An 18,027-nucleotide genomic window follows, 5' to 3' on the forward strand; every position below is an offset into this window, starting at 1 on the left:
ATTCCTGAAAGCTGAACAAACGGCCTTTCAGCGAGGGTGAAGCACAGATGACCAGGCCCTTGCCCTGACCACCTTCATTGACCAAAGCTTTGAAAATCACCTCAAAACAGGCACTGACTTTCTCAACCATTCCCTTTCAAATGCCCCTCCAGCGTGCAACTTTTCCCTTCACGTGTTTATCTAATTGCCTGAAGTGACTTCTTATTGAATGTGCTTCCATCATCTCACTGCAGCCATGGGGATTTGAAAGAGGGCAGATTGGAGCTGAAGTGAATTTGAATTGAGATAAAGCTGACACAGGGCTATGATGAGCCAGAGAGAGGGAGTGTTTAAAAAAACACATCACCCCAGATGGGACTCAAACCCACAATCCCTGGCTTAGGAGGCCAGTGCCTTATCCATTAGGCCACTGGGGCTACACTGGGTCTGCCGAATGGCCTGTAAGATTCTGAGCAAATTCATTTCTCTGAAATGTCACCAGTTATTTTAACCCTGTCCCCAGAGACGTAAATGTTTGACACACAACTTGTCATGGACCTATTTACTCTTCCCAGTCCTTACCTGAAAGGTTGTCTGTGCGGAGTTTGGGTTTGATGGATTTATCTCCTGTCCTCTTGGGGCTGGGTGAACTCAAATCATTACCCTCCTCCCAATCATTGACATTTTTAAGATGTGCATGGGTTGCGAGAAAGAGGCAATGGCAAAGGTAAAAGTCTCTGAAAAAAAGCTTGTGGTTTAAACAATGAAGCTCAAATCACAGCATGATAGCTAAAGCCTCCTCACCACTCTCTCTTTGCCACTCTCTCATTTCCTTCTCTATGAACGGTATGCTTTGTCTGTGTAGTACGCAAGAAACAATACTTTTCACTGTATGCTAATACATGTGACAATAATAAATCAAATCAAATCAAATCAGATGTTTTATTAGTAATGGGTTGAAAGGTGATGGAGAACAGGCAGGAAAGTGGAGGTGAGGCCAAGACAAGGTCAGCCATGTTTGTATTGAATGGCGGAGCAGGCTCGAGGGGCTGCATTGCTTCTCCTGCTCCTAGTTCTTATGTTGAGTATCAGCCAGGTGAGCTCAACCTAACAGACTATCCCTGTGACATCCGTTGCAAACATTCAGTCCTACTCATCATGAGGGCAAGGTTGTTGATGCAGACAGGCAAGGCAAGGTTCCTGAACAAAAACCTGAACCGCGTAAGCCTAAATGCAGTGCCAAAGTTGCTAAAACTAACTGAAATCAAGACGGCAACAAAACAAGATGATGTGTTGTGGAAACATAGAAAATAGGAAGAGGAGGAGGCCATTCGGCCCTTCGGATCTGCTCCGCAATTCATTCTGATAATGGCTGATCATCGAACTCATTACCTGATCGCGCATTCACCCCATATCCTATAGAAATAAAAATATCACCCCAGATGGGACTTGAACCCACAGTCCCTGGCTGAGGAGGCCAGTGCCTTGTCCAGTAGGCCACCGGGCCTCACTTTATCAATACCTGGTGCGGAATCACAAAACTGATTGGATCTGATTGGGAGAGCATCGACAAACAAAATTGCCCACAGTATAAGATCTTCACAATGTCCAAGATAAGCTCACCATGACAACCGCGTGTGAAATGGTGTTACACAACAACTGTATGGTCATTCCACAGTCATTGAGGCAATGTGTTGTCGATCTAGCAGCTGGAAATGTCCAAGCTAAACAACACCTGAGGGAACAGGAATCATTCCCAGGAATTGACCATAAGATATAAGAGCAGAATTCATCGGTCCATCGAGTCTGCTCCGCTATTCAATGAGATCATGGAGCATTGAGTACAAGAGTAGGCAAATCATGTTGCAGCTATATAAAACCTTGGTTGGGCCACATTTGGAGTATTGCGTGCAGTTCTGGTCATCGCACTGACAGAAGGATGTGGCAACTTTGGAGAGAGTGCAAAGAAGGTTCACCAGGATGTTGTCTGGTCTCAAGAGCGTTGGCTATGAGGAGAGGTTGAATAAACTAGGATTGTTCTCACTGGAAAGATGGAGGCTGAGGGGAGACCTGATAGAGGTCTACAAAATTATGAGAAACATAGACAGGGTGGATAGTCAGAGGCTTTTTCCCAGAGTGGAAGTGTCAATTACAAGGGGGCACAGGCTGAATGTGAGAGGGGGAACGTTTAAAGGAGATGTGTGGGGGAGGTTTTTCACACAGAGAGTGGTAGGTGCCTGGAATGCGCTGCCAGAGGAGGTGGTGGAAGCAGGCGCATTAGCAACATTTAAGAGGCATCTGGATGGGGCCATGTATAGGGAGGGAATAGAGGGATGCGGACTGAGTAAGGGCAGAGGTTTCTTTAAATGTAGTTAGGGTATCCTGATCGGCACAGCGCGTGGAGGGCCAAAGGGTGTGTTCCTGTGCTGTATGGTTCTTTGGCCTTTCTTTGTTGATTGCCATATCAGCAGAATGTTTGTAGAATTTATCTTGTCAAGATAATACTCATAGAAAAGGTGCCAGCACAGCCCCAGTGGCCTAATGGATAAGGCACTGGCTTCCGGAGCCAGGGATTGTGGGTTCGAGTCCCACCTGGGGTGATGTGTGTTTCTAAAGCATTCTCTCTCTACCTCACAACTCTCAATTCCATCTCACTCAATCAATGAAAATTAATGTGAGTTTGAATCTATCTCTGCTCTCTTTCGAGATTCCCCAATGCCTGGCAGTGAGCTGATGGAAGCAGAATCGATGAAATCTTTCCACATTGAAGGGAATAGGAATGAATAAACACTGAAGGGGAAATTTGCAAGCTGGAAGAAAGAAGGGAATGAGATTGGAGGTAATTAATTAATTTTATTGGATGGCCCCAACATCAAAGAGCAGACACAATGGGCCGAATGGCCTGTAAGATTCTGGGCAAGTTCATTTCTCTGGAATGTCACCAGTTTCTCTCACCTCCCCTGTTATTTTATTCCTCTCCCCAGAGACATAAATGTTTGACACAGAACTTGGCATGGACCCATTTGCTCTTCCCAGTCCTTACCTGAAAGGTTGTCTGTGCAGAGTTAGGGTTTGATGGATTTATTTGCTGTCCTCTTGGGGCTGGGGGAACTCAAATCATTACCCTCCTCCCAATCATTGGCATTTTTAAGATATGCATGAGTTGGGAGAAAGAGGCAACAGCAAAGGTAAAAGGCTCTTAATAAAAGCTTGTAGTTTAAATAATGAAGCTCAAATCACAGCATGGTAGCTAAGACCTCCAACTTTGATGAATCACAGCCCCAGTGGCCTAATGGATAAGGCACTGGCCTCCTAAGCCAGGGGTTGTGGGTTCGAGTCCCATCTGGGGTGGTGTCTATTTTTAAAACATTCTCTGTCTCTGCCTCACAACTCTCCATTCAATCAATGAAAATTAATGCGAGTTTGAATCTATCTCTGCTCTCTTTCGAGATTCCCCAATGCCTGGCAGCGAGCTGATGGAAGCAGAATCAATTAGAACTTTCCACATTGAAGGGAATGGGAATAAATAAACACTGAAGGGGAAATTTGCAAGCTGGAAGAAAGAAGGGAATGAGTGAAGGGATAATTAATTGATTGGATGGCCCCAAAATCAAAGAGCCAGCACAGGCAAAAGGGGCTGAATGGCCTGTAAAATTCTGGGCAAATTCATTCCTCTGAAATGTCACCAGTTTCTCTCACCTCCCCTGTTATTTTAGTCCTCTCCACAGAGACATAAGTGTTTGATACACAACTTGGCATGGACCCATTTGCTCTTCCCAGTCCTTGCCTGAAAGGTTGTCTGTGCAGAGTTAGGGTTTGATGGATTGATCTGCTGTCCTCTTGGGGCTGGGGGAACTCAAATCATTACCCTCCTCCCAATCATTGGCATTTTTAAGATGTACATGAGTTGGGAGAAAGAGGCAACAGCAAAGGTAAAAGGCTCTTAATAAAAGCTTGCAGTTTAAATAATAAAGCTCAAATCACAGCATGGGAGCTAGGACCTCCAAATTTGAAGAATCACAGCCCCAGTGGCCTAATGGATAAGACACTGGCCTCCTAAGCCAGGGATTGTGGGTTCGAGTCCCCTCTGGGGTGGTGTGTATTTTTAAAACATTCTCTCTCTGCCTCACACTCTCAATTCCATCTCAATCAATCAATGAAAATTAATGTGAGTTTGAATCTATCTCTGCTCTCTTTCGAGATTCCCCAATGCCTGGCAGCGAGCTGATGGAAGCAGAATCAATGAGAACTTTCCACATTGAAGGGAATGGGACTAAATAAACACTGAAGGGGAAATTTGCAAGCTGGAAGAAAGAAGGGAATGAGTGAGGGGATAATTAATTAATTGATTGGATGGCCCCAACATCAAAGAGCCAGCACAGACACAAGGGGCCGAATGGTCTGTAAGATTCTGGGCAAATTCATTCCTCTGAAATGTCACCAGTTTCTCTCACCTCAGCTGCCCCTCCCCTGTTACTTTCAACCCCTTCCCAGATACATAAATGTTTGACACACAACTTGGCGTGGACCCATTTGCTCTTCCCAGTCCTTACCTGAAAGGTTGTCTGTGCAGAGTTAGGGTTTGATGGATTTATTTGCTGTCCTCTTGGGGCTGGGGGAACTCAAATCATTACCCTCCTCCCAATCATTGGCATTTTTAAGATGTGAATGAGTTGGGAAAAAGAGGCAACAGCAAAGGTAAAAGTCTCTTTAAAAAAGCTGGTGGTTTAAACAATGAAGCTCAAATCACAGCCTGGTAGCTAAAACCTCCTCGCCACTCTCTCTTTGCCACTCTCTCATTTCCTTCTCTATGAACGGTATGCTTTGTCTGTATAGTACGCAAGAAACAATACTTTTTACTGTATGCTAATACATGTGACAATAATAAATCAAATCAAATCAAATCAGATGTTTTGTTAGTAATGGGTTGAAAGGTTATGGAGAACAGGCAGGAAAGTGGAGTTGAGGCCAAGACAAGGTCAGCCATGTTTGTATTGAATGGCGGAGCAGGCTCGAGGGGCTGCATTGCTTCTCCTGCTCCTAGTTCTTATGTTCTTATGTTGAGTATCAGCCAGGTGAGCTCAACCTAACAGACTATCTTTGTGACATCTGTTGCAAACATTCAGTCCGACTCAACATGAGGGCAAGGTTGTTGATGCAGACAGGCAAGGCAAGGTTCCTGAACAAAAACCTGAACCGCGTAAGCCTAAATGCAGTGCCAAAGTTGCTAAAACTAACTGAAATCAAGGTGGCAACAAAACAAGATGATGTGCTGCGGAAACATAGAAAATAGGAAGAGGAGGAGGCCATTCGGCCCTTCGGATCTGCTCCGACATTCATTATGATCATGGCTGATCATGGAACTCAATAGTCTGATCCCGCCTTCACCCCATATCGTATCCAAAAACAGCAGGCTCACCCCAGATGGGACTCGGGTCTGCCCCGCCATTCCATGAGGCCGTGAGCACATGGTAGAACACAAGATTAGTCAGTGTTTGCCATGTCAAGCAACCCAACCACAATGTCAAACCCTCGTGATCCTCTCACAGTGTCTGAGCAACCTCCAGATTGAGGTTAGTGATGATTTCACAGTCTTGCCCAGTTAAGGCTGATAGGGGCAGAGGGGAAAGTGTAGTTAAGGCCACCATTGGACCAGCCTAAACAGTGGTGTCAAAGTTGCTAAAACGATCTGAAATCAAAATGGCAGCAAAACAAGATGAGGCTCTGTAGAAACATAGAAGCAGGAGGAGGCCATTTGGCCCTTCAAGCCTGCCCTGTTATTCACTATGATCATGGCTGATCATCCAACTCATTCCGGCTTCACCCCATATCATATAGAAATAAAAAATCATCAAAGGTGGGACTTGAACCTGCAATCCCAAGCTTAGGAGGCCAATGCATTGTCCATTAGGCCACCAGGGCTGCATGTAATCACAGTTCACTGTGGAATCACAAAACTGAAAGGATTTGATTGGGAGAGCATCTGCAAACAAAATCGCTAATGCTACACATTTTTCACAATGTCCAAGATAAGCTCTCCATGACAACCGCGTGTGAAATGGTGTTACACAACAACTGTACGGTCATTCCACAGTCATTGAGGCAATGTGTTGTCGATCTAGCAGCTGGAAATGTCCAAGCTAAACAACACCTGAGGGAACAGGAATCATTCCCAGGAATTGACCATAAGATATAAGGGCAGAATCCATCGGTCCATCGAGTCTGCTCGGGATTCAATGAGATCATGGAGCATTGAGTACAAGAGTCGGCAAATCGTGTCGCAGCTATATAAAACCTTGGTTAGGCCGCATTTGGAGTATTGCGTACAGGTCTGGTCATCACACTGCCAGAAGGATCTGGGAGCTTTGGACAGAATGCAAAGAATGTTCACCAGGATGTTGCCTGGTCTCGAGGGTGTTGGCTATGAGGAGAGGTTGAATAAACTAGGATTGTTTTCACTGGACAGACTAAGGCTGAGGGGAGACCTGATCGAGGTCTACAAAATTATGAGAAACATAGACATGGTGGATAGTCAGAGGCTTTTTCCCAGAGTGGAAGTGTCACTTACAAGGGGGCACAGGTTCAAGGTGAGAGGGGGAAAGTTTAAGGGAGATGTGTGCGGGAGGTTTTTCACACAGAGAGAGGTGGAACACGCTGCCAGAGGAGGTGGTGGAAGCAGGTGCATTAGCAACATTTAAGAGGCATCTGGATGGGTCCATGTGTAGGGAGGGAATAGAGGGATACGGACTGAGTAAGGGCAGAAGGTTTTTTAACATTTAGTTAGGGCATCATGATCGTCACGGGGCTTGGAGGCCAAAGGGTGTGTGATGCGCGACAATCAAGCACGAGGTACAAGGCTTCAGCGATTGAAGGCTTTTATTGACAAACAATGGAACTATCTAAACACGAGTACACCATTCCAGATTGGAGGGGTCCCGCCTGAGCAGAGGGTCTTATACCTCTCCCAGGAGGCGGGGCCCGACCGGGATGTGCCATAACAGCATCCACCACAGGTATATTATTCCCACAGTGTAAACACCCTAGCCCAACAACAACATTATAACAACCCCACAGTGTCAACACCCTAACCCAACAGCAACATTGGAATAACCCCACAGTGGTAACCAACGATGGTTCACCACATTCACCCCTCCTTTGAAAACAAAGGCCGGCGGGGTGCGAAAACAGATTACATATATACAAAAAAAATCTACAAGTCCAGACGATCTGGAGGACCGCACCGTCGCTGTGATCTCCTCAACACCGGTTGTGACACCGGAGCAGGTGCTTGCGGTGGCGTTCTCTCCAAAACAGCGTCCGGCTGTCCCCTCGAGGACTCACGGGCCGGTTGACCCTGGTGAAGCGGTGGTGCAGGGGATCCCGGTACCTTCTGTGGTGGCGCCGATCTCCGAGTCTCAGGCAAGCTGTACATGGGAGTATAACTGTTATGCACTGGTCCCGGTGAAGAAATAAGTGATAGGGGATTCGTGACAGGGGGTATGGGAGCGACAGGAGTTGCAACGTCCCCTGCGGGCGCCAGGTCTCGAATCGAGACTGTGTCCTCTCGCCTGTCAGGATATGCCACATAGGCATACTGAGGGTTGGCGTGGAGGAGTTGGACCAGTTCGACCAAGGGGTCGGACTTGCGGGCCCTTACATGTCGCCGCAGAAGGACGGCTCCTGGGTACGTCAACCAGGCTGGTAAAGATATCCCCGAGGACGACTTCCGAGGGAATGAGAACATCCTCTCGTGGGGAGTAGCATTGGTTGCCGTACACAGGAGGGAGCGAATGGAATGAAGCGCATTTGGAAGGACCTCCTGCCAACGGGAGACTGGAAGGCCCCTGGACTTCAGCGCCAATAGGACAGCCTTCCAGACTGTAGCATTCTCTCTCTCCACCTGTCCGTTGCCCCTAGGGTTGTAACTCGTGGTTCTACTAGAGGCAATCCCGTATGAGAGCAGGAATTGCCTCAAGTCGTTACTCATGAACGACGAGCCCCTGTTGCTATGTATGTAGCAGGGGTACCCGAACAGGGTAAAAAGATCACGGAATGCCTTGATCACCGTGGCAGTCGACGTGTCCACACAGGGGACAACAAACGGGAACCGGGAGTATTCATCTATGATATTGAGAAAGTACACATTCCGGTCCGTTGAGGGAAGGGGGCCCTTAAAATCCACACTCAGCCTCTCGAAGGGGCGAGTGGCCTTGATCAATTGTGCCCGGTCAGGTCGGTAAAAGTGCGGTTTGCATTCCGCGCAAATCCGACAGCTTCTCGTTACTGACCTGACATCCTCCACCGAGTAGGGCAGGTTGCGGGCTTTTATGAAGTGGTAGAGCCGAGTGACCCCAGGATGGCACAGGTCATTATGGAGGGCGTTCAAGCGGTCCTCCTGCATGGTAGCGCATGTTCCGCGCGAGAGGGCATCCGAGGGCTCATTGAGTTTCCCTGGACGATACATAATATCGTAATTATAGGTGGAGAGCTCAATTCTCCACCGCAAGATCTTGTCATTCTTGATCTTGCCCCTCTGCGTATTACTGAACATAAACGCCACGGATCGCTGATCCGTGATCAGGGTGAACCGCTTCCCCGCCAGGTAATGGCGCCAGTGTCTGATGGCCTCCACAATAGCCTGGGCCTCCTTCTCCACCGCTGAATGCCGAATTTCGGGACCTTGAAGGGTGCGGGAAAAAAACGCGACGGGCCTGCCTGCCTGGTTTAGTGTGGCGGCCAGGGCGAAATCCGATGCATCACTTTCCACCTGAAAAGGGATGGATTCATCCACCGCGTGCATCGTGGCTTTCGCAATGTCGCTTTTCAAAGCCTTGAAGGCCAATTGGGCCTCCGGCGTGAGTGGGAAAGTCGTGGACTTGATGAGCGGACGGGCTTTGTCCGCGTAGTTGGGGACCCACTGCGCATAATAAGAGAAGAAGCCGAGGCATCTCCTCAGTGCTTTTGCGCTAGCGGGCAAGGGGAGTTCAGTAAGGGGGCGCATACGGTCTGGATCAGGGCCGATGACCCCGTTTTCCACCACGTATCCCAGGATAGCTAACCTGCGCGTACGGAATACACACTTCTCCCTGTTATAGGTCAGATTCAGGCGAGACGCAGTGCGCAAAAAGTTCTGGAGGTTTGTGTCATGGTCCTGCTGGTCATGGCCGCAGATGGTGACATTATCCAGGTACGGGAAGGTAGCCCGCAACCCGTTCTGGTCCACCATTCGGTCCATAGCACGCTGGAAGACCGAGACCCCATTGGTGACACCAAATGGAACCCTAAGAAACTGATACAGACGACCATCCGCCTCAAAAGCCGTGTATTGTCGGTCCTCTGGGCGGACGGGGAGTTGGTGGTAGGCGGACTTAAGGTCTATGGTGGAGAACACCCGGTACTGCGCAATCTGATTGACCATATCAGATATGCGCGGGAGAGGATACGCATCCAGCTGCGTATAACGATTAATGGTCTGACTGTAGTCGATGACCATCCGGGGTTTGTTCCCGCTCTTAACCACCACAACCTGTGCTCTCCACGGACTAACGCTGGACTGTATGATCCCTACTTTGAGGAGCCGCTGAACCTCAGATCTGATGAAGATCCGGTCTTCAGCGCTGTAACGCCTACTTTTAGTAGCGATGGGCTTGCAGCCTGGTACCAGATTCTTAAATAAAGAGGGTGTGGTGATCTTTAGTGTGGAAAGATTGCATGCGGGGCGCTTTGGACGATTTGGAGGCTGCGGCTGATTCCCTACTGCCAGCGAAGGGAGTGGCCCACCGTACTGTAGGATCACACTCTTCATGTGGACCATAAAGTTTAGTCCGAGGAGAATTGGCGCGCAAAGATGCGGCAACACAAGGAGCCTGTATCGCTCGTAAATTGTGCCCTGCACCTCCAGAGTTACCACACAACATCCTTGGATCGGTACAGACCGGGACCGTGATGCCATAGAAATTGTCTGTTTGGCAGGTAGAACCCGGAGTCCACACCTCTTTGCAGTGTCAGGGTGAATAAAACTCTCGGTGCTCCCACTGTCAAACAGACAATACACAGTACGACCATTTACCTTGATGTTCATCATTGAACAGTCAAGCCTGTGATGCTTTGCCTGGTCCAGGGTGATCGACGCCACCGTTGGCCCTTGGACGTCACTGCAGGCAGCCGAGGTTGATGCTGAGGACCCCTGCTGGTCGCTCCTGGTCGTCGTTGACCAAGATGGCCGCCCCCATGAATCGCACGTGGGTGAGGGCGCCAAGCGTAGCGACTCCTGGTGGTCATCCTCCTCCTCCGCCAGCCACAATGGCGTCGTCCTGGGTTCGCACGTGGTCGGACCTCGTGGGTACTGCGACGCCGATGGAGATTGTCTCCGTTCTGGAGGGTCACAGGCTGCACTGCCGTTCTTGGGCTTCGATCTGCAGACTTTCGCGTAGTGCCCCTTTTTACCGCACTGACTGCAGATCACTGTTTTAGCTGGACACTGTTGCCGTGGATGCTTGGCTCCTCCGCAAAAATAGCACCGCGGGCCGCCTGGAGCTGCCGCCGCCGTCGGGTCGATATGGGAGCGCGAGCCCGTGGGGCGAGGAGGGATTTGTGCCTGCTCCTGCCACGTTGTCTCCACGTGGTCTTCTGGATACAGAGCCAAGCTTTTCGACGCCGCCTCCAGCATCTCAGCCATCTCCATCGCTTGGGTCAGGTTGAGATTCCCTTTCTCCAACAGCTTGAGCCGGATGTACGAAGACCCTACCCCTGCCACAAACGCATCTCGGGCGAGGTCGTACATGTACTGCTCAGCCGACACAGCTTTGCAGTCGCAGCCCCTGGCAAGCTGCAAGAGCTCATTGGCGTAGTCCTCCATGGTTTCGCCCGACTGCCGACGTCGTGTAGCGAGGAGGTAACGAGCGTGAATCTCATTGGGTGGTCTCGTGTATCGCTTTTTCAAGAGCTCGATGGCCCTCGGGTAAGTGGTGGCCGCACGAATCGCGAGGTAGACCGTGTCGCTTACCCTCGCATGGAGGACCTGGAGTCTGTCGTTGTCCGTACTAACTGCTGCAGAGGCTGCCAGGTAGTCCTCGAAACACTTCAGCCAGTGGTCGAAGGTGTTAGAGGTGCCGACCGCACGTGGGTCCAGCGTCAGACGCTCTGGTTTCAGCATTTGCTCCATACTCTCTTTACTGTCGAGAGTTTTGTGTTTGTCAATAAAATTGATGCGCGACAATCAAGCACGAGGTACAAGGCTTCAGCGATTGAAGGCTTTTATTGACAAACAATGGAACTATCTAAACACGAGTACACCATTCCAGACTGGAGGGGTCCCGCCTGAGCAGAGGGTCTTATACCTCTCCCAGGAGGCGGGGCCCGACTGGGATGTGCCATAACAGCATCCACCACAGGTATATTATTCCCACAGTGTAAACACCCTAGCCCAACAACAACATTATAACAACCCCACAGTGTCAACACCCTAACCCAACAGCAACATTGGAATAACCCCACAGTGGTAACCAACGATGGTTCACCACAGTGTGTCCCTGTGCTGTACTGTTCTTTGGCCTTTCTTTGTTGATTGCCATATTAGCAGAATGTTTGTAGAATTTGTCTTGTCAAGATAATACTTATAGAAAGGGTGCCATCACAGCCCCAGTGGCCTAATGGATAAGGCACTGGCCTCCTAAGCCAGGGATTGTGGGTTCGAGTCCCATCTGGGGTGATGTGTATTTCTAAAACATTCTCTTTGTGTCTCACAGCTCTCAATTCCATTTCGATGAATGAAAATTAATGTGAGTTTGAATCTATCTCTGCTCTCTTTAGCATTCTAATTGGTATTCTGGAACTTGATTTTGTGTCTCTGTGCCCTGTTTGAGAGCAGATATCCACTCCATCTGACGAAGGAGCAGCGCTCTGAAAGCTAATGGCATTTGCTCCCAAATAAACCTGTTGGACTTTAACCTGGTGTTGTTAAAACTCTTACTCTCTTTAGAGATTCCCCAATGCCTGGCAGCGAGCTGATGGAAGCAGAATCAATGAGAACTTTCCACATTGAAGGGAATGGGAATAAATAAACACTGAAAAATGAATTAAGTAATTTGGATGGCCCCAACATCAAAGAGCCAGCACAGGCACAAGGGGCCGAATGGCCTGTAAAATTCTGTGCAAATTCATTCCTCTGAAATTTCTCTCGTCACAGCAACCCCTCCCCTGTTATTTTAACCCCCTTCCCAGAAACATAAATATTTCTAACACAACTTGGCGTGGACCCATTTGCTCTTCCCAGTCCTTCCCTGACAGGTTGTGCAAAGTTTGGGTTTGATGGATTTATCTGCTGTCCTCTTGGGGCTGGGGGAACTCAAATCATTACCCTCCCAATCATTGGCATTTTTAAGATGTGAATGAGTTGGGAGAAAGAGGCAACAGCAAAGGCTCTTAATAAAAGCTTGTAGTTTAAATAATGAAGCTCAAATCACAGCATGGTAGCTAAGATCTCCAAACTTGATGAATCACAGCCCCAGTGGCCTAATGGATAAGGCACTGGCCTCCTAAGCCAGGGATTGTGGGTTCGACTCCCATCTGGGGTGATGTGTATTTTTAAAACATTATCTCTCTGCCTCACAACTCTCAATTCCATCTGGATTAATGAAAATTAATGTGAGTTTGAATTGATCTCTGCTCTCTTTAAGAGATTCCCCAATGCAAGCTGATGGAAGCAGAATCATCATAGAATCCCTGCAGTTCAGAAAGAGGCCCTTCGGCCCATCGCGTCTGCACCGAACCACAATCCCACCCAGGCCCTCCCCCCATATTCAGCCACTAATCCCTCTAACCTCCACATCTCAGGACACTAAGAGCAATTTTTTTAGCATGGCCAATCAACCTGACCCGCACATCTTTGGACTGCGGGAGGAAAATGGAGCACCTGGAGGAAACCCACGCAGACAATGTGCAAACTCCACACAGACAGTGACCCAAGCCGGGAATTGAACCCAGGTCCCTGGAGCTGTGAAGCAACAGTGGTAACCACTGTGCTACCGTGCCGCCCAATCAATGAGAACTTTCCACATTGAAGGGAATGGGAATGAATCAACACTGAAGGGGAAATTTGGAAGCTGGAAGAAGGAAGGGAATGAGTGAGGGGATAATTAATTAAATGATTGCAAGGCGCCAACATCAAAGAGCCAGCACAGACACAAGGGGCCGAATGGTCTGTAAAATTCTGGGCAAATTCATTCATCTAAAATGTTACCAGTTTCTCTCACCTCAGCAACCTGCCCTGTTATTTTATGATGGGTTTGTTTTACAAGGAGAGGTGTTTTTTCAGTTTTGGCCTATCCCTCCTGAGTTTAGAAGAATGAGGGGAGATCTTATTGAGGGATATAAGATGCTAACAGGGATTTACAGGGTCGACGTGGGATGTTTCCTCTTCTGGGGCAATCTCGAACAAGAGGTCATTGAGGTGGCATAGTAGTCAGCACTGCTGCCTCACAGCGCCAGCGACCTGGGTTTGATTCCCTGTCTGTGTGGAGTTTGCACATTGTCCCCGTGTCTGCGTGGGTTTCCTCCGGGTGCTCCGGTTTCCTCCCACACTCCAAAGATGTACGGGTTAGGTTGATTGGCCATGCCAAATTGCCCCTTTGTGTCAGGGGACTGGCAGAGTAAATAGGTAGGGTTAAGGGGACATGGCCTGGGTGGGATTGTGGTCAGTGCAGACTCGATGGGCCAAAGGGCCTCCTTCTGCACTGTAGGGATTCTATGGATTCTATAGTTTTAGGATAAGGGGCAGCAGATTTTAATCAGAGATGAGGAGAAACTACTTCTCTCAAAGGGTCGTGAATCTGTGGAATTCTCTGCCCCAGAGTGTGGTGGACGCCGGGACATTGAGTAAATTTAAGGAGGAGATAGACAAATGTTTTATTAGTAATGGGTTGAAAGGTTATGGAGAACGGGCAGGAAAGTGGAGTTGAGACAGAGACAAGGTCAGCCATGTTTGTATTGAATGGCGGAGCAGGCTCGAGGGGCTGCATTGCTTCTCCTGCTCCTAGTTCTTATGTTGAGTATCAGCCAGGTGAGCTCGACGGAGCAGACTATCTTTGTGACATCGTTGCAAACATTCAGTCCTACTCACCATGAGGGCAAGGTTCCAGAACAAACACGTGAACCGCGTAAGCCTAAATGTGGTGCCAAAGTTGCTAAAACTAACTGAAATCAAAACAGCAACAAAACAAGATGATGGGTTGTGGAAACATAGAAAATAGGGACAGGAGGAGGCTATTCGGCCCTTCGAATCTGCTCCGACATTCATTGTGATCATGGCTAATCATCGAAATCGATAGCCTGATCCCACCTTCACCCCAAATCCTATAGAAACATCAAATAAAGCAGGCTCACCCCTGCCCCGCCATCCCATGAGGCCGTGAGCACATGGTAGAACACAAGATTAGTCAGTGTTTGCCATGTCAAGCAACCCAACCACAACGTCAGATCCTCGCGACCCTCTCACAGTGTCTGAGCAACCTCCAGATTGAGGTTAGTGATGATTTCACAGTTGTGCCCAGTTAAGGCTGATAGGGGCAGAGGGGAAAGTGTAGTTAAGGCCACCATTGGACCAGCCTAAACAGTGGTGTCAAAGTTGTTGAAACGATCTGAAATCAAAGTGGCAGAAAAACAAGATGAGGCTCTGTAGAAACATAGAAGCAGGAGCAGGAGGAGGCCATTCGGCCCCTCGAGCCTGCTGTGCCATTCATTATGATCATGGCTGATCATCCAACCCATTCGCCTCATCCCGCCGTCACCCCATATCCTATAGAAATAAAAAACCATCTCAGATGGGACATGAACCTACAATCCCTAACTTAGGAGGCCAGTGCATTGTCCATTAGGCCACCAGGGCTGCACGCAATCACAGCTCGATGCGGAATCACAAAACTGAAAGGATTTGATTGGGAGAGCATCTGCAAACAAAATCGCTAATGCTACACATTTTTCACAATGTCCAAGATAAGCTCACCATGACAACCGCGTGTGAAATGGTGTTACACAACAACTGTACGGTCATTCCACAGTCATTGAGGCAATGTGTTGTCGATCTAGCAGCTGGAAATGTCCAAGCTAAACAACACCTGAGGGAACAGGAATCATTCCCAGGAATTGACCATAAGATATAAGGGCAGAATCTATCGGTCCATCGAGTCTGCTCCGCTATTCAATGAGATCATGGAGCATTGAGTACAAGAGTCGGCAAATCATGTTGCAGCTATATAAAACCTTGGTTGGTCCACATTTGGAGTATTGTGTGCAGTTCTGGTCGCCTAAGTGCCAGAAGAACGTGGAAGCTTTGGAGAGAGTGCAAAGAATGTTCACCAGGATGTTGCCTGGTCTCAAGGGTGTTGGCTATGAGGATAGGTTGAATAAACTAGGATTGCTTTCACTGGAAAGATGGAGGCTGAGGGGAGACCTGATGGAGGTCTACAAAATTATGAGAGGCACAGACAGGGTGGATAGTCAGAGGCTTTTTCCCAGAGTGGAAGTGTCAATTACAAGGGGGCACAGGCTGAATGTGAGAGGGGGAAATTTTAAGTGGATGTGTGGGGGATGTTTTTCATGCAGAGAGTAGTGGGTGCCTGGAACATGCTGCCAGAGGAGGTGGTGGAAGCAGGTGCATGAGCAACATTTAAGAGGCATCTGGATGGGTCCATGTGTAGGGAGGGAATAGAGGGATACGGACTGAGTTATGGGCAGAAGGTTTTTTAACATTTAGTTAGGGCATCATGATCGTCACGGGGCTTGGGGAGCCGAAGGGTGTGTTCCTGTACTGAACTGTTCTTTGGCCTTTCTTTGTTGATTGCCATATTAGCAGAATGTTTGTAGAATTTGTCTTGTCAAGATAATACTTATAGAAAGAGTGCCAGCACAGCCCCAGTGGCCTAATGGATAAGGCACTGGCCTCCTAAGCCAGGGATTGTGGGTTCAAGTCCCATCTGGGGTGGGTGTGTTTTTTAAAACATTCTCTCTGTGCCTCACAACTCTCAATTCCATTTCGATGAATGAAAATTAATGTGAGTTTGAATCTATCTCTGCTCTCTTTCGAGATTCCCCAATGCCTGGCAGCGAGCTGATGGAAGCAGAATCAATGAGAACTTTCCACATTGAAGGGAATGGGAATAAATAAACACTGAAAAATTGATTAAGTAATTTGGAAGGCCCCAACATCAAAGAGCCAGCACAGGCACAAGGGGCCGAATGGCCTGTAAAATTATGCGCAAATTCATTCTTTTGAAATTTCTCTCATCTCAGCAACCCCTCCCCTGTTATTTTAACTCCCTTCCCAGAAACATAAATATTTCTTACACAACTTGGCATGGACTCATTTGCTCTTCCCAGTCCTTACATGAAAGGTTGTCTGTGCAGAGTTAGGGTTTGATGGATTTATCTGCTGTCCTCTTGGGACTGGGGGAACTCAAATCATTACCCTCCTCCCAATCATTGGCATTTTTAAGATGTGAATGTTTTGGGAGAAAGAGGCAACAGCAAAGGCTCTTAATATAAGTTTGTAGTTTAAATAATGAAGCTCAAATCACAGCATGGTAGCTCAGACCTCCAAGCTTTAAGAGCCACAGCCCCAGTGGCCTAATGGATAAGGCACTGGCCTCCTAAGCCAGCGATTGTGGGTTTGAGTCCCATCTGGGGTGGTGTGTTATTATACAACGCTCTCTCTCTCTGCCTCACAACTCTCAATTCCATCTCAATCAATGAAAATTCATTTGAGTCTCTTTCGACATTCCCCAATGCCTGGCAGTGAGCTGATGGAAGTAGAAACAACGAGAATTTTCCACATTGAAGGGAATGGGAATAAATAAACACTGAAGGGGAAATTTGCAAGCTGGAAGAAAGAAGGGAATGAGTGAGGGGATAATTAATTAATTTGATTGGATGGCCCCAAAATCAAAGAGCCAGCACAGGCACAAGGGGCTGAATGGCCTGTAAGATTCTGGGCGAATTCATTCCCCTGAAATGTCACCAGTTATTTTAACCCTGTCCCCAGAGACATAAATGTTTGACACACAACTTGTCATGGACCCATTTACTCTTCCCAGTCCTTACCTGAAAGGTTGTCTGTGCAGAGTTTGGGTTTCATGGATTTATCTCCTGTCCTCTTGGGGCTGGGTGAAATCAAATCATTACCCTCCTCCCAATCATTGGCATTTTTAAGATGCGCATGAGTTGGGAAAAAGAGGCAATGGCAAAGGTAAAAGTCTCTGAAAAAAAGCTTGTGGTTTAAACAATGAAGCTCAAATCACAGCCTGGTAGCTAAAACCTCCTCACCACTCTCTCTTTGCCACTCTCTCATTTCCTTCTCTATGAACAATATGCTTTGTCTGTATAGTACGCAAGAAACAATACTTTTCACTGTATGCTAATACATGTGACAATAATAAATCAAATCAAACCAGATGTTTTATTAGTCATGGGTTGAAAGATTATGGAGAACAGGCAGGAAAGTGGAGTTGAGGCCAAGACAAGGTCAGCCATGTTTGTATTGAATGGCGGAGCAGGCTCGAGGGGCTGCATTGCTTCTCCTGCTCCTAGTTCTTATGTTGAGTATCAGCCAGGTGAGCTTGATGTAGCAGACTATCTTTGTGACATCGTTGCAAACATTCAGTCCTACTCACCATGAGGGCAAGGTTCCAGAACAAAAACCTGAACCGCGTAAGCCTAAATGTGGTGCCAAAGTTGCTAAAACTAACTGAAATCAAAACAGCAACAAAACAAGATGATGGGTTGTAGAAACATAGAAAATAGGGACAGGAAGAGGCCATTCGACCCTTCGGATCTGCTCTGACATTCATTACGATCATGGCTAATCATCGAACTCGATAGCCTGATCCCGCCTTCACCCCATATCCTATAGAAACATCAAATAAAGCAGGCTCACCCCTGCCCCGCCATCCCATGAGGCCGTGAGCACATGGTAGAACACAAGATTAGTCAGTGTTTGCCATGTCAAGCAACCCAACCACAATGTCAAATCCTCGTGACCCTCTCACAGTGTCTGAG

At 48.0% G+C, this 18,027-nt stretch overlaps 7 non-coding genes across 7 annotated transcripts; 6 read left to right on the forward strand and 1 right to left on the reverse strand.

The window, feature by feature from the left end:
• Positions 1-343: 343 nt before the first annotated feature.
• On the reverse strand, positions 344-416 carry trnar-ccu (transfer RNA arginine (anticodon CCU)). The gene has a single exon. It is a non-coding gene; the product is annotated as a tRNA-Arg (tRNA).
• Positions 417-2,506: 2,090 nt separating this feature from the next.
• On the forward strand, positions 2,507-2,579 carry trnar-ccg (transfer RNA arginine (anticodon CCG)). Its single transcript has one exon. It is a non-coding gene; the product is annotated as a tRNA-Arg (tRNA).
• A 678-nt stretch (positions 2,580-3,257) lies between these two features.
• On the forward strand, positions 3,258-3,330 carry trnar-ccu (transfer RNA arginine (anticodon CCU)). The gene has a single exon. It is a non-coding gene; the product is annotated as a tRNA-Arg (tRNA).
• Positions 3,331-11,616: 8,286 nt separating this feature from the next.
• Positions 11,617-11,689, forward strand: trnar-ccu (transfer RNA arginine (anticodon CCU)). The gene has a single exon. It is a non-coding gene; the product is annotated as a tRNA-Arg (tRNA).
• Positions 11,690-12,481: 792 nt separating this feature from the next.
• trnar-ccu (transfer RNA arginine (anticodon CCU)) lies at positions 12,482-12,554 on the forward strand. Its single transcript has one exon. It is a non-coding gene; the product is annotated as a tRNA-Arg (tRNA).
• A 3,331-nt stretch (positions 12,555-15,885) lies between these two features.
• trnar-ccu (transfer RNA arginine (anticodon CCU)) lies at positions 15,886-15,958 on the forward strand. Its single transcript has one exon. It is a non-coding gene; the product is annotated as a tRNA-Arg (tRNA).
• Positions 15,959-16,588: 630 nt separating this feature from the next.
• Positions 16,589-16,661, forward strand: trnar-ccu (transfer RNA arginine (anticodon CCU)). Its single transcript has one exon. It is a non-coding gene; the product is annotated as a tRNA-Arg (tRNA).
• The last annotated feature ends 1,366 nt before the right edge of the window (positions 16,662-18,027 follow it).

The sequence above is a fragment of the Mustelus asterias genome, chromosome 21 (assembly GCF_964213995.1).
Source record: "Mustelus asterias chromosome 21, sMusAst1.hap1.1, whole genome shotgun sequence".
Classification (NCBI taxonomy): domain Eukaryota; kingdom Metazoa; phylum Chordata; class Chondrichthyes; order Carcharhiniformes; family Triakidae; genus Mustelus; species Mustelus asterias.